Consider the following 16,632-nt stretch of genomic DNA (forward strand, 5'->3'; position numbering starts at 1 on the left):
TTGAGCACAACTGTATGCAACATTTGTTTTCTGTCAAGTGTTTTTGCTCTTTCTATAATCTAAGGTGAATTATTGTCTACAATAATTATTCTGTTGTGCAGGTGATAATAAAGTGTTAATAAAGTGTATGTTAAAGACAGATATTATGTTTCATGGATTGCATTTTTTCCAAATTATATTTTATACATTATTTACATTAGGACAATGAGAAATAAACAATTCAGTCAACTGTAAAAGTTTTAGACCTCTAAAACTCAAAATTTTATAGTGACTTGTTGCATTGAAATGTTTCAGTTGGCAAATTTAATTAATATTAATATTCTCTGTTGCGGCAACAGTCTTTTAACATTGGCTCAATCAGAAATTATCTGTTGAACCAATGCTAAAAGACTGTTGCTACAACAGAGAATATTCAACTCACAGAATTTTAATTGTGCCAACTGAACATTTTAAATGCAACAAGTCACTATAATATTTTTAGTTGTAGAGGTCTAATTGTATATGTGATTTTTACAGTGTATATACATACATATATATATATATATATATATATATACAGTGGTGTGAAAAAGTGTTTGGCCCCTTCCTGATTTCTTATTTTTTTGCATGTTTGTCACACTTAAATGTTTCAGATCATCAAACAAGTTTAAATATTAGTCAAAGATAACACAAGTAAACACAAAATGCAGTTTTTAAATGAAGGTTGTTATTATTAAGGGAAAACAAAATCCAAACCTACATGGCCCTGTGTGAAAAAGTGATTGCCCCCTAAACCTAATAACTGGTTGGGCCACCCTTAGCAGCAACAACTGCAATCAAGCGTTTGCGATAACTTGCAATGAGTCTTTTACAGCGCTGTGGAGGAATTTTGGCCCACTCATCTTTGCAGAATTGTTGTAATTCAGCCACATTGGAGGGTTTTCGAGCATGAACTGCCTTTTTAAGGTCATGCCACAGCATCTCAATAGGATTCAGGTCAGGACTTTGACTAGGCCACTCCAAAGTCTTCATTTTGTTTTTCTTCAGCCATTCAGAGGTGGACTTGGTGGTGTGTTTTGGATCATTGTCCTGCTGCAGAACCCAAGTTCGCTTCAGCTCGAGGTCACGAACAGATGGCCGGACATTCTCCTTCAGGATTTTTTGGTAGACAGCAGAATTCATGGTTCCATTTATCACAGCAAGTCTTCCAGGTCCTGAAGCAGCAAAACAGCCCCAAACCATCACACTACCACCACCATATTTTACTGTTGGTATGATGTTCTTTTTTGAAATGCGGTGTTACTTTTACGCCAGATGTAATGGGACACACACTTTCCAAAAAGTTCAACTTTTGTCTCGTCAGTCCACAGAGTATTTTCCCAAAAGTCTTGGGGATCATCAAGATGTTTTCTGCAAAAATGAGACGAGCCTTAATGTTCTTTTTGCTCAGCAGTGGTTTTCGTCTTGGAACTCTGCTATGCAGGCCATTTTTGCCCAGTCTCTTTCTTATGGTGGAGTCATGAACACTGACCTTAACTGAGGCAAATGAGGCCTGCAGTTCTTTGGATGTTGTTGTGGGGTCTTTTGTGACCTCTTGGATGAGTCGTTGCTGTGCTCTTGGGGTCATTTTGGTCGGCCGGCCACTCCTGGGAAGGTTCACCACTGTTCCATGTCTTCGCCATTTGTGGATAATGGCTCTCACTGTGGTTCTCTGGAGTCCCAAAGCTTTAGAAATGGCTTTATAACCTTTTCCAGACTGATAGATCGCAATTACTTTCTTTCTCATTTGTTCCTGAATTTCTTTGGATCTCGGCATGATGTCTAGCTTTTGAAGATCTTTTGGTCTACTTCACTTTGTCAGGCAGGTCCTATTTAAGTGATTTCTTGATTGAGAACAGGTGTGGCAGTAATCAGGCCTGGGTGTGGCTAGAGAAATTGAACTCAGGTGTGATAAACCACAGTTAAGTTATGTTTTAACAGGTGGGGCAAACACTTTTTCACACAGGACCATGTAGGTTTGGATTTTGTTTTCCCTTAATAATAACAACCTTCATTTAAAAACTGCATTTTGTGTTTACTTGTTTTATCTTTGACTAATATTTAAACTTGTTTGATGATCTGAAACATTTAAGTGTGACAAACATGCAAAAAAATAAGAAATCAGGAAGGGGGCAAACACTTTTTCACACCACTGTATATATATATATATATATATACACACACACACACACACAGTATACTGTATATATAATAATACCTGTCTTACAGCACCTTTAAGAGAAAACCGATGTAAATGTGTGTCATTGAAGAGGGCCCCAAATCACTAAATCCGCCCCTTCCCACAGCTGGAAATTGGGTGGCCAGACTGGACATCCTACCGTGGCTTGAGCCATGTTCATGTGTACACTCAACCCCCTTATGAGGGTCAGTCACATATTAAAGAGATCGTAAGGAAGATGATTGCCCAAGCACAGAAAGCAAGGGAGTCATCAAGAGATGACTGATCACTGTGGTGAATTGTGAGTAGGAACTACACTGAAAATAGTGTTAACCTAAAAAAATGTGCTACGTGTGGTAACATCTAAATGAACAGGTTTTATTGAAGTCATATATATAATTTAACATCACTTAACCTGAATACATTAGTGTGGCTGTGAGGGCATGGTCAAGTCCGTCCAGAGAGAGAGAAAGTGGTAAGGGCGCTTGCACCTGAGCTAGATTATGTGTAACACCTGTCTCTAATTCCAGTGAGCATGGGGAGAGCGGCATATAAGCAGCCACACCACCAGCAGAGATGAGAGAGAGAGAGAGAGAGAGAGAGAGAGAGAGAGAGAGAGAGAGAGAGAGAGAGAGTGAGTGAGAGTGAGTGAGTGTGTGTGTGAGTGAGTGAGTGAGTGAGAGAGTGAGTGAGTGAGTGAGTGAGAGAGTGAGTGAGTGAGTGAGAGAGTGAGTGAGTGAGTGAGTGAGTCTGGCACAAGGAAGGCCACGGTGCTCCTGAAGCTGCTATGTTTAATCTGTTATGTTTGTGAAGCTGATGTGTTTAAGTTACTATGTGCCTGTGAAGCTAATTAATTTAAGTCTACGTGCCTGTGAAGCTGAGGAGTTTGTGAAGTTGTAAAGCATTGAAGTGGCCGATTAAAAGTCCTACCTGAGCCTGGAAAAATCTGCTTCCTTGTGTTTTCCTTCCCTTCTGTTTGTGAGCAGTTACAATTAGGTTACACCAGCAAAACACATTTTAAGGATAAGAGTACAAAAATAGAGATACAAAGGTAATAAATGCAGGTTATCACTTTTTACAGTGTGTAGTGTGTACTGCATTGGTCAAAGTCCACTGAATATGTACAGTTGTATTAGTGTACCCACACTCATAAAAGAGTGTGATATTTTTTTGTGATTATTTTTTTTTTAAGCTGTCAGTTAGTAGGGTTGGTCAAGTAGGATGGTTAAATGTCAAGACCCAATGTAAAGGTGTAAAGAGGGTTTTATGATTAGCTACCATTTTTAATATCCTATAATTCATATTTCTATACTATGAATGGTAAACTGTGTACAGATTTTATACTGTAGATACAGTAGACTTTATACACTGACAAAATATTAACATAAAATGTGCTTTATGTGTTAACATCTAAATTAAATGATTTTATTCAAGTCAAAAAATATTGTTTAACATCACTGAATCAACATGAACAAATTAGGTTAAAGGAGTATTCCAGATTCAATACAAGTTAAGCTCAATCGACATCATTTGTGGCATAATTTTGATAATTTTGACTCATCCCACCTTTTCTTTAAAAAAATAGCAAAAATCGATGTTATAGTGAGTCACTTACAATGGAAGTGAATGTGGCCAATTTTTGGAGTGTTTAAAGGCAGAAAGCTTCTAATTTTATAAAAGCACTACATTAATTCTTCTGTTAAAACTCATGTATTATGAGCAGTAAATCATAATTTTTAGTCATTTGAGTGTTTGTTGACATTACCCAGATGATTTTTGCTGTTTTAAAGAAAAGCAGGGAGTCAAATAAATGTTTGTGGTGATAAATATTATGCCACAAATGCTGTCGATTGATTTTAACTTGTGTTTAACCCAGAATATTCCTTTAAACCAACAAAACTAATTTTGAGAGTTAGATCAGGTAGAAATAGACCTTTTTAATATCGCACCACTTGTTACCACTTTTTACAGTGTATATTTATATACAGTATACTATATATATATAGACACACACACACACACACACACACACACACACACTAAAATTGTCGACAAATGACTGAATTTATGTTTGTCATTATCTTAAAACCCTTTGAAAAAAATAAAATAAAATTCAAAGGCTTCGAGAAGGGTATAGCTGCAGGCATTGCTCCAAAAAGGGGCGGTCACTCCAAATCACCACTGAAGATATAGGGAGCCCCTTACCTAACCCTTTCCCCAACCTTAACTGTGAGTGGAACCTTTTGGAGTTGGCGCAACTCCCTTTTGGAGTAACCACGCCCCCTTTTGGAGTAACTCCACCCCCTTTTGAAGATTACGCCCCCATTTGGAGGTCTCTGGCCTGCAGCTATACAGCTTGATATACACTATATTGCCAAAAGTATTCGCTCATCTGCCTTTAGACGCATATGAACTTAAGTGACATCCCATTCTTAATCCATAGGGTTTAATATGACGTCGGCCCACCCTTTGCAGCTATAACAGCTTCAACCCTTCTGGGAAGGCTTTCCACAAGGTTTAGGAGTGTGTTTATGGGAATTTTTGGCCATTCCTCCAGAAGCGCATTTGTGAGGTCAGACACTGATGTTGGACGAGAAGGCCTGGTTCGCAGTCTTCGCTCTAATTCATCCCAAAGGTGCTCTATCAGGTTGAGGTCAGGACTCTGTGCAGGCCAGTCAAGTTCTTCCACACCAAACTCGCTCATCCATGTCTTTATGGACCTTGCTTTGTGCACTGGTGCGCAGTCATGTTGGAACAGGAAGGGGCCATCCCCAAACTGTTCCCACAAAGTTGGGAGCATGGAATTGTCCAAAATCTCTTGGTATGCTGAAGCATTCAGAGTTCCTTTCACTGGAACTAAGGGGCCAAGCCCAGCTCCTGAAAAACAACCCCACACCATAATCCCCCTCCACCAAACTTCACAGTTGGCACAATGCAGTCAGACAAGTACCGTTCTCCTGGCAACCGCCAAACCCAGACTCGTCCATCAGATTGCCAGATGGAGAAGGGTGATTCGTCACTCCAGAGAACGCGTCTCCACTGCTCTAGAGTCCAGTGGCGTCGTGCTTTACACCACTGCATCCGACGCTTTGCATTGCACTTGGTGATGTATGGCTTGGATGCAGCTGCTCGGCCATGGAAACCCATTCCATGAAGCTCTCTACGCACTGTTCTTGAGCTAATCTGAAGGCCACATGAACTTTGGAGGTCTGTAGCGATTGACTCTGCAGAAAGTTGGCGACCTCTGCGTACTACAGGTGCATCTCAATAAATTAGAATGTCGTGGAAAAGTTCATTTATTTCAGTAATTCAACTCAAATTGTGAAACTCGTGTAATAAATAAATTCAATGCACACAGACTGAAGTAGTTTAAGTCTTTGGTTCTTTTAATTGTGATGATTTTGGCTCACATTTAACAAAAACCCACCAATTCACTATCTCAGAAAATTAGAATATGGTGACATGCCAATCAGCTAATCAACTCAAAACACCTGCAAAGGTTTCCTGAGCCTTCAAAATGGTCTCTCAGTTTGGTTCACTAGGCTACACAATCATGGGGAAGACTGCTGATCTGACAGTTGTCCAGAAGACAATCATTGACACCCTTCACAAGGAGGGTAAGCCACAAACATTCATTGCCAAAGAAGCTGGCTGTTCACAGAGTGCTGTATCCAAGCATGTTAACAGAAAGTTGAGTTGAAGGAAAAAGTGTGGAAGAAAAAGATGCACAACCAACCGAGAGAACCGCAGCCTTATGAGGATTGTCAAGCAAAATCGATTCATGAATTTGGGTGAACTTCACAAGGAATGGACTGAGGCTGGGGTCAAGGCATTAAGAGCCACCACACACAGACGTGTCAAGGAATTTGGCTACAGTTGTTGTATTCCTCTTGTTAAGCCACTCCTGAACCACAGACAACGTCAGAGGCGTCTTACCTGGGCTAAGGAGAAGAAGAACTGGACTGTTGCCCAGTGGTCCAAAGTTCTCTTTTCAGATGAGAACAAGTTTTGTATTTCATTTGGAAACCAAGGTCCTAGAGTCTGGAGGAAGGGTGGAGAAGCTCATAGCCCAAGTTGCTTGAAGTCCAGTGTTAAGTTTCCACAGTCTGTGATGATCTGGGGTGCAATGTCATCTGCTGGTGTTGGTCCATTGTGTTTTTTGAAAACCAAAGTCACTGCACCCATTTACCAAGAAATTTTGGAGCACTTCATGCTTCCTTCTGCTGACCAGCTTTTTAAAGATGCTCATTTCATTTTCCAGCAGGATTTGGCACCTGCCCACACTGCCAAAAGCACCAAAAATTTGGTTAAATGACCATGGTGTTGGTGTGCTTGACTGGCCAGCAAACTCACCAGACCTGAACCCCATAGAGAATCTATGGGGTATTGTCAAGAGGAAAATGAGAAACAAGAGACCAAAAAATGCAGATGAGCTGAAGGCCACTGTCAAAGAAACCTTGGCTTCCATACCACCTCAGCAGTGCCACAAACTGATCACCTCCATGCCACACTGAATTGAGGCAGTAATTAAAGCAAAAGAGCCCCTTCCAAGTATTGAGTACATATACAGTAAATGAACATACTTTCCAGAAGGCCAACAATTCACTAAAAATGTTTTTTTTATTGGTCTTATGATGTATTCTAATTTTTTGAGATAGTGAATTGGTGGGTTTTTGTTAAATGTGAGCCAAAATCATCACAATTAAAAGAACCAAAGACTTAAACTACTTCAGTCTGTGTGCATTGAATTTATTTAATACACAAGTTTCACAATTTGGGTTGAATTACTGAAATAAATGAACTTTTCCAAGACATTCTAATTTATTGAGATGCACCTGTATGCGCCTCAGCATCCGCTGACCCCGCTCTGTCATTTTACGTGGCCTACCACTTCGTGGCTGAGTTGCTGTCATTCCCAATCACTTCCACTTTGTTATAATACCACTGACAGTTGACTGTGGAATATTTAGTAGCGAAGAAATTTCACGACTGGACTTGTTGCACAGGTGGCATCCTCTCACAGTACCAAGCTGGAATTCACTGAGCTCCTGAGAGTGGCCCATTCTTTCACAAGTGTTTGTAGAAGCAGTGTGCATGCCTAGGTGCTTCATTTTATACACCTGTGGTCATGGAAGTGATTGGAACACCTGAATTCAATTATTTGGATGGGTGAGTGAATACTTTTGGCAATATAGTGTATTTATGCTTGAAATTAGTTTTGTAGTCAAATATAAACTGTGACTACTTATGAGTTTCTTTACAAAACTAAAATTCTAATTTCCAAAATTTAAATGGATGATGACTTGGACCAAATACTGAAAGAAAAGCAGCCAACAGGTGCCCAGTATGTGAACTACTTCAATACTGTTTAAGTAGTTTGAATGTTAATATAATCCCTTTAACTGAGGTGAAGGTAAACAGAGTTTACTCACTATCCATAATGGAAGGCTTGAGCTCAAGACTCGATTAAGACTTGAAATACCCCCATTTACCCCGGGTGTTTGTCAGCAGATATGGAAGATGTAATGGCCAAAAGATCTATAGTTGTAGCTATCACAAAGATAGGGGATGCAAAGGACTGTTCAAACTAACGCACAATAGCCTTGATATCGAATGCCAGCAAGATCATGTTGGATCAGTGACGTGCACAGACCTTAACATCTCCCCTCGCCCAGAAGGGCACCTTTACATTTGTGAAGGGCACCTTTAAATTTGTGAACGAAAGGGGCAGCGGCTTGCGTCTCTGTAGCCACCGTTCTGTGCACGTGTTATCACAGAAGCAAGAATATAACATACATGGAACAGGAATTGCCAGATGTGCAAGCTGAATTTAGCCACAGTTCTTGTGTTATCACTGACCCCTGTCCCTTTGCAGGTTATTGCAATTGTCATGGACTTGTTTACAGATATCTACATCTTCAAAGATCTCTTGGATAAAAACTACAAGCGGAAGATTGCTGTGTACATTATGCTAGAGAGCACTTGTTTGAAGCACTTCTTGATAATGTGTGAGAAAGCTGGAATGCACACTAGGTAATCTTGGGTCATAGACTTTGAGATTTCATGCTCATAGCATCAATATGGTACACACTGAATTCCCTGTTTGAGGGAAAAATCATTACCTTCTGTGCTTGGGCGTTTCTCATTCCCCAGTCATTTTAAGAATCGATTTTGAACACACAGTTAAAGAAAATAATTACTGTATCTCAGTCATATACATTTTGGCATTTTTTACAAATTTGTTTTGTACTGAATTTACAACTGAATACAACTAGAAAACGAAACAAATCTTCGCAAGACTTCTACCTTCCACTTTCTATCACACATTAGCCAATTATGCTGAACTCCAGGGACATTTCTGAGCATATGGGTGTTAGGAATTCAAGCCACACAAGTTGTAGTTGGTTGAAACCAGGTGCGAGAGCGTTTAATGTGACTCACAGGATTTGCATGGTGAGATCAAATACAGATGAAATAACACTGGTGAGTAAACAGGTAAATTACGGTAAGTAGCTTTCACAGGCTGATGAAGGAATCATCAGGTGAGTTTCCAGGTAACACATCCACAGAACTGAAGAGGAAGGATCAGGATACACAATAAACAAATTAATAAGAGAATCTACAAGTTTAGCACAATACTGGGTAACTAAACACTGTGTGTGAGCAGTGCAGTCAAACAAGAATCCTTTGTGAGACTTGACGGTGCACTGGAGTGAAGGTAAGTTATTTAAGCAGTCCTTGATGAGTGAGCTGATTGAGTGCAGGTGTGGTGAATTAGAAGTCGGGTGAAGAGGAGCAGAACAGTGGATGATGCAGTCAACATGGGATTGCACCATGTCCTGCAACATCTGGACAGACCAGGGACATATGCAAGGATCCTTTACGTGGACTTCAGTTCGGCTTTCAACACCATCATCTCAGCTATTCTCCGAACTAATTTAACCCAACTCTCTGTTCCCACCTCTATCTGTCAGTGGATCACCAGCTTTCTGACGGACAGGCAGCAGCTAGTGAGACTGGGGAAATTCACTTTCAGCACCTGTACAATCAGCACTGGTGCCCCTCAGGGATGTGTACTCTCCCCACTACTCTTCTCCCTGTACACAAATGACTGTACTGCCATGGACCCCTCTGTCAAGCTCCTGAAGTTTGCAGATGACACTACTGTCATCGGCCTCATCCAAGATGATGACGAGTCTGCATACAGAAGAGAGGTTGAACAGCTGGCTGTCTGGTGCAGTCAAAACAATCTGGAGCTGAACATGCTCAAAACAGTGGAGATGACTGTGGACTTCAGGAGGAAAACCCCAACATTGACCCCGATCACCAGTCTGAACAGCACTGTGGCAGGAGTGGAGTCATTCAGGTTCCTGGGCGCTACCATCTCACAGGACCTGAAGTGGGAGACCCACAGTAACTCCATTGTGTAAAAGGCCCAGCAGAGGTTGTACTTCCTTTGCCAGTTGAGGAAGTTCAACCTGCCACAGGTGCTGCTAATCCAGTTCAACTCAGCAGTCATTGAGTCTGTCCTCTGCACTTACTACAATAACTGTCTGGTTTGGTTCAGCTACAAAATCAGACATCAGAAGTCTACAAAGGACAGTTCGGACTGCTGAGTGGATTACTGGTTGCCCCCTGCCCTCCCTTCAAGAACTGTACACTTCCAGAGTGAGGAAGAGGGCTGGAAAAATCACTCTGGACCCCACTCACCCAGCCCACTACCTTTTTGAACTATTGCCTTCTTCTGGCACTACAGAGCACTGAGCACAAGAACCATCAGGCACAAGAATAGTTTTTCCCTCAGGCTAGCCATCTCATGAACAGTTAAAACTGCCCCATTTAGCAATAATTATGTGCAATACAGAGCTTAGTCCATTTATATTTATCTAACATATCCTACCTCTTCTGCCATTACATTCCCTTGCACTATCTGTATATAACATATTTGTATTTGTACATACATGTCATGGTCCTATCACCTTGTTAGGTTGGGTTTTTGTATGATGGGACTGTGGCATCATTGCCCCATGTTTCTGTCTTGTGTTTCATGGCCTGTCTTTGTGTGAGCGCACGGTCTGGTTGTTAGTGACCACTGTGTGCGAGTTACCGCCGTGTGCTCTCCGGTGATGTCACGGTCCTGTCACGGTCCTGTCACCTTGTCAGGCTGGGTTTTTGTCTGACAAGGACCGTGGCATCATCGATCCCTCTCTGTCTTGTGTTTCGTGTCTGGGGCATGGTGTCTGAATCCTGACTTATTGTCTGGTTCAGTTTTTGTCTGTGTCGGGATCCGGACACTCATGCTCCATGTTCTGTTGTTTTGTTCCAAGCGTGTTGACGTTTTCGCCGTCATGTGTTTCAAGTGCTGCTGGCACACGTAATCAGCGTTTCCATGGGAACCCTGATTGTTTTCATGGGAACACTGATCGTGCCAACTTTCAGCTGCGAGCAGCACCTGCCCCTTGTTTGTTCATGCCTATATTAATCCCCTCATGTGTCATGTCCTTTGCTGGATTGTTGATTGTTCTGATTTAATGTTAAATGTAGTTCAGTGTTGACTGAATGTCTCACAAGATTGTTGTTTGGTGTTAAGTAACTAACCTTACTCTCTCTGCCGAGTTGGTCCTGTCTCGTGTATCTGTTGGTTGCCCGTGTGTCGGGTGAGTGGTTGCTTTGCAGTTTGCTACGTGTCAGCTGGGTTTCCACGGAGGATACCTAGTCTTTGCCCGTGTGTCGGGAGCTAAATCGCCCTACCATGCTGGGCATCGTTCTGCACCTCACTAAGCTTCAACGGAGGATTCCACTAATCTATACCTCAACATCCACAGTGACTGCTCACATTTATTTTAAATAAATCCTTTGAACTGTTCCTCTGCATTTGGATCTGTTTGTCTCGCTATCGCTCGTTACACTACTTATATATATATTTTTTTTTCTTGTCTTATTATGTATTTCTATATATACTTATATTTTCTACTCGCTCTGTTGTTGTATTGTTTGCACACTGGAAGCTTCTGTCACCAAGACAAATTCCTTGTATGTGTAAGCATACTTGGCAATAAAGCTCATTCTGAGTCTGATTCTGATGAACAATGATTTTAAAAAGTGTTTTTTGTTTTTTTTCAGTTTCACATGGACTGCCTCCAGACTGGACAGAAACCTCTTTACTGTGCTCACAGGCCACAAAGTAGACACATTTGACAGATTGTTTCAAAACATATATGTGATATCTAATGAGGTGTGCATGAGCAAAATTAATCTGAGCAGTGAGCCTGAACCTGAGTTCGTCTCTCAGGCAGTACCCACTCTATTTCCCTCAGCCACAATGGCTCTCAAACTCATTAACCCCAAATACACTCTGGTCTGTGCCGTCACCACCAATGGACCTGTATCTGATCAGATTAGTGCCAAGAACAGCACCAAGAATAAGACAGAAGCCATCAATCAAATCAAAGGTACACAAGTGCTGCTACCAGTTCACCCGGGACTGCACAACCTGGAAAAGGCAAACATGATCCATTATCTGCCAACATGGCCTGATCCTGAAACAAAGAAGAATGTTAAACATTTTGATCAAAGTCAACATCAAAAGATCAGCCAGAGTGAGGATCTTATCTTACCCTACAATCTCCAAAGCCTAAAACTGTGCATGTGCTTACCTGTAATAAAGGAGATAAAGAAGCACCATTTGAGACAAATAAAGAGCTGGACTCTTTGCAGAGTAAAACATTTATACAGAAAAAAACTTTCCCAATTCAGTTTTCTCATCTGCTAAAGACGATAAAGTCTCAGATTCAAAGCAGACCCTGGATACTCCACAACCTCTGAAATGTCCTGCCCAAAACCCAAACATTCTTGACTTGAAATTACCATCGACAGTGTCCAACACAAGTGTGATTCATTTGCACACCCAGAAAGCATCTCTGATGAAAAAACCTTAAATGACACAGTCGTTGTTGACATTCCCATGAAGATAAAAAAAAAAAAAAAAGAAAAACAGAGTTAGAGATAAATGAGACACACCAAAACTGGCATGATACACTGACTTCTAACAGTGACTCTACCTTCTCCACATTATCTAATGAATACTTTGAGTGTACAGGCCCTATAGCTGACTCAAGGTCTGAAGAAGAGATCTTTTTGACTGAAAAATCATCAGACTCAGAATCTTTGCATAATCAGATCAAAAACATCCATCAAGAGCAAGACTTTCCTTGTTTGAATTCCTCATCAGCTCAAGACACTACAGTCTGCTCAGATTATAAACAGACCTGGATTATTCCAAAACTTCTGAAAACCTCTTGCAGTATTGCATTCAAATTCTCATCAAAAGAGTCAAACACTCCAATCCCAAATTCACTTTCCAAAGCCACCACTGTCCAAGCAAGTAAGTGACTGCTATTGTGCACAGACTCCTATTGGTGGCTTCAAATTTTCTTCAACTTCAGAGGAATACTTTGTATGTAATGACATGCTGGGATTTGAGTCAGAGTTTGTCAGGATGATTCATGAGATGGAACCAAGCTCACAGCTTATTGAGGAGGATGTAAATGCTCTAAATGACACAGTCAAAGACTCCATGTCCTCTTTTACACTGTAAATTAAGAAGTTGTCAGAAATAACCATACAGGAAGATGAGAAACAGTGCGACTCTGAGCCAAGCCATCAGAACATGAAAATGCAGTCTAGATCACAAGAACAGCCTGAAGTCCCACACATAATCGAGACTCACAGAGCTCACAACCACTCAGAGAAAGAGAACTTGAAGGCAGTTTTACGGTCTGATGATAATACTCAAGCTAAATTGGATGAGAAAATTCATAGACATCAAACACAAGAGACTGAAGTTAAATCAGGGCCAATATTAGAGAGTGAGTCGCTATGCAAGTCTTTGCAAGAACATTAGATAAATACACATGAGAAGATGATAGAGATTCAGGCTGAAGGACAGTCTGTACAGTTAGCTGAGAAAAATAAAAAACTGCAAGTGCAGGACTTAAAGTCTGAAATAAGTCAGGATTTAATATGTGATGGACAATCTTTACAGTTAGCTAAGAAAACTGAAAAAGCCCCACTACTAGACTTTCAGTCTAAAGTAAGTCTAGATTTTATCTGTAATGAACAATCCGTACAGTTAGCTGAGAAAACTGACAAAATGCCACTACAGGACTTACAGCCCCATGAATACCTGAACATAATGTGCGCTCATCCTCAAACCTTCAGAAGCGAATGTTGTCAGCAAGTCGCATTCGACAACAGACAATGAATCTGTCCAGAGCTCAACTTTGCAGGATAAAGCGGCTGTAACTCCTGTAACCAGAAAAGACAGCTGTGACAAAGTCTGTAGAGTTGCATAAGAGTAAAGAACTGTAAAACTCATTGGCCGATTTACATTCTGGATTAAATCATTCACCCAACCTTGAGGAAGCTTAAAAACAGTCTGTGACGAGGAGGAGGGCGTGGCTGGGCCGTGACGATCCACGCCCGGCGCTGAATTGTCATAATCAGTTAGGAGGGGGAGAGAGAGACACGTGGCCACTGTGTGTGTGTGTGTGTGTGTGTGTGTGTGTGTGTGTGTGTGTGTGTGTGTGTGTATTGTTAAGTTCTTTTATGTCTTTAAAGTTATGTTGACTGTTCTGCCAGTTCCCACCTCCTCCTTGCCCATCCTTTACCCGTTACACAGTGCAACTCTGAACCAAGCAATCAGAATCTCTCAGGAGCTCAACGATGCAAGATGTAACCCCTGTAGTAACAGAGAAAATAATGATGACAAAATCCATAGAGTTGCATAAGAACAGTTTTGAACTGTAAAAGTCACTGGCTGATTTAGATTCTGGATCAAATCACTCACCCAGCTTCAAATCTTCAGACCAGGTGAATGAAGACTTAAGGCTGCAGAAAGGTAAGGTCAGCCATCAGACAGTGTTAAAGAGGAAATCTGAGGAAGACACTCCTAAAGAAGACTCTCTGAAAATGCCCAAACAGTTTGAAATAGCTGAGCTGTTGTAGTAGAGGATCCTGATCTCCAAGAGACCAATGAGAACCACTGTGATTTCGAAAGAACAAGCGCTGCACTGAGCAAAGAAACAAAACTGAGCCTACAGAACTTAAGACAAACAACAATGGAAAGCATATAGATGATAAGGTACACCATGATCTTTACAGTAAGTTTAGAAAGGACACATGTCACCCAACACCTCTGGTTAAGGAGAAACAAGAAGGGGAACATATTTTGCCAAATCAAGCAAAAAAAAAAAAAAAAAAAAAAAAAAAAAAAGAACCTGCCAAAGGCAAAACCCAAACTGGAGTGTCTGATTAGGAAGGTAAGAATTCACTACACCAGGCAGAAAGACTACATTGAAAACCATTTGAAAAACTGGTTTGAGGGGAAAAAAATACTAATTATTTTCATTTCTTCATCCTAGCAACCATATCAAACACCAACCCATATTCCCATTCAAAGACAAGCCAGAGGAGGCTTAGCTAAATTACCCATCACCAAACCAGACAGCAGCAATCGCTCACTTAGGCCTCCAGCCCCTAAAGCTGGAACACACCGATACCTACCTGGAAACCCACTGGGGCAGAATGAGCCTAGCATTACTGCTTCCCCATCTCCTGAAAAATTGTCCACAGGAGGAACTGCTACATTTAGGTCAACGCAGATGCAGCAGAGACCCCTATGGACAGTCAACACAGCAAACGGTCCCATCTGTCCCCAGAAAACAGCCTCAGGTCCAGCTGAATGGAATTAAGATTAGGCAATCAGACTGGTCAATCTCCAAGAAACATTCAGCATCCACAGCAAAGCATAGTGGTTCGTCTTTTGGAATTTCGCTTCCAAGACAAATAAAGAACTTGAAGCAGATGTTTAAAGGAACTCCTCCAAGCAACTAGAAAAAGGCAACTTGGAATAAAGATGACAAATGTTAGGGCCTTTCACACGGAACGTGTTTTTGTGTCTGTCTGCATTTTTTTTCTGCATTGTTTTTCTATGTAAACATGCTCTAGACAGGAACAGCATCTTTATCCTTTACACCATTTTTCAGTGTCTCCCACGGGAGTTCTGTATTTTTTAGGTGTCGTGTGAAGTTCAAAATAACTTTAACTGTTAAAAACAGATCTTGAGACACCTGCGTTCTGTTATATTCATTGTGCTGCATCATGCTTTTTTAGCGCAAAAACGTATTCTGTCTGAACAACCCCTAAATCAAAATAAAACTCTTTGATTTCCATGTTGCATATTTATTTCAGTCAGTACAATGAATGTAATGATGTATAATAGAAAACAGTACTTAGTAAGTGTACTTTTTTGTTTTAATTTAAAATTGTTTAATGGAGCTAAAGTCACAGACCTATGTTTTTTCCCCCCATTAGCTAACGGCAGAATTGTACCCTCCCATAATGCAGCAAATGAAACATGGGTTTTCCCTGCACAAACATTATTATTTATTTTTTCACTTCAACAATATGTTGTATGTAAATCATAGGCACACACTTATAGAGAAAGCTGTATGAGTGTCCCTAAAGCTACAGTATTTATATGTAAATCTTCAGTTTCCTCATTCAACTTAATGGAAATAAAATGATGGGTCTCATTAAATCATCACAGCTCACACATGATCTATTATGTCATCTACATTACACATTATTTCATGTCTCGTGCCCCTATGAAAAGGATCTTGCTTTGCCCATTGTTCCAGACTGCATTTATATTAAAGTTAGAGATTAAAGACTCACCTAACTGTAGATTTATTTAATTTAAAGGAATGTTCTGGGTTCAATACAAATTAAGCTCAATCGCCAGCATTTGTGGCATAATGCTGAGTACCACAAACTCGTTCTTTAAAAAGACACTTTTCTTTAAAAAAAAAAAAAAAGAAAAAAAAAAAAAAAGTTCCACTTGGTTCCAGTGGGGCACTTACAATGGAAGTGAATGGGGCCAATTTTTGACATTAAAATACTCACACTTGTAAACATGATTTAAGTGTGATAAGTGTGATAAAATTGCTTAGTAACCTTTTCTGTGTAAAGTTATAGCCAATTTTACAGCTTCGTTACAATGACGATGTAATGTATAAAAAAAAATAAATAAATAAAAAAAAACCTAAAACCCTAAAATGACTGTACAAATTACAATTAAACAACTTTATAGCTCAAATAATACACACACTTTAACAAAAGAATTAATGAAAGTTCTGTTACAAAATTATAAGCGTCACATATAGTGTTTAAAGGTATACTTTTTTTTTCGTGTTCCTGATCAACTCGCGTTGGTCGACGGCATTGCCTTTGTGAGTACTATTCTGACCGCGAGCGACTACGAACGCGTTTGACGCATGCCCACTACAACTTCTTTGTGATACTCTTTTAGTAGTTAATGACCGGGGCATACGCCCACGATGCGCACAGATGATGACCACGTGCGCGAGTCTAGT

Source organism: Myxocyprinus asiaticus, chromosome 13 (genome assembly GCF_019703515.2).
Source record: "Myxocyprinus asiaticus isolate MX2 ecotype Aquarium Trade chromosome 13, UBuf_Myxa_2, whole genome shotgun sequence".
Taxonomy (NCBI): domain Eukaryota; kingdom Metazoa; phylum Chordata; class Actinopteri; order Cypriniformes; family Catostomidae; genus Myxocyprinus; species Myxocyprinus asiaticus.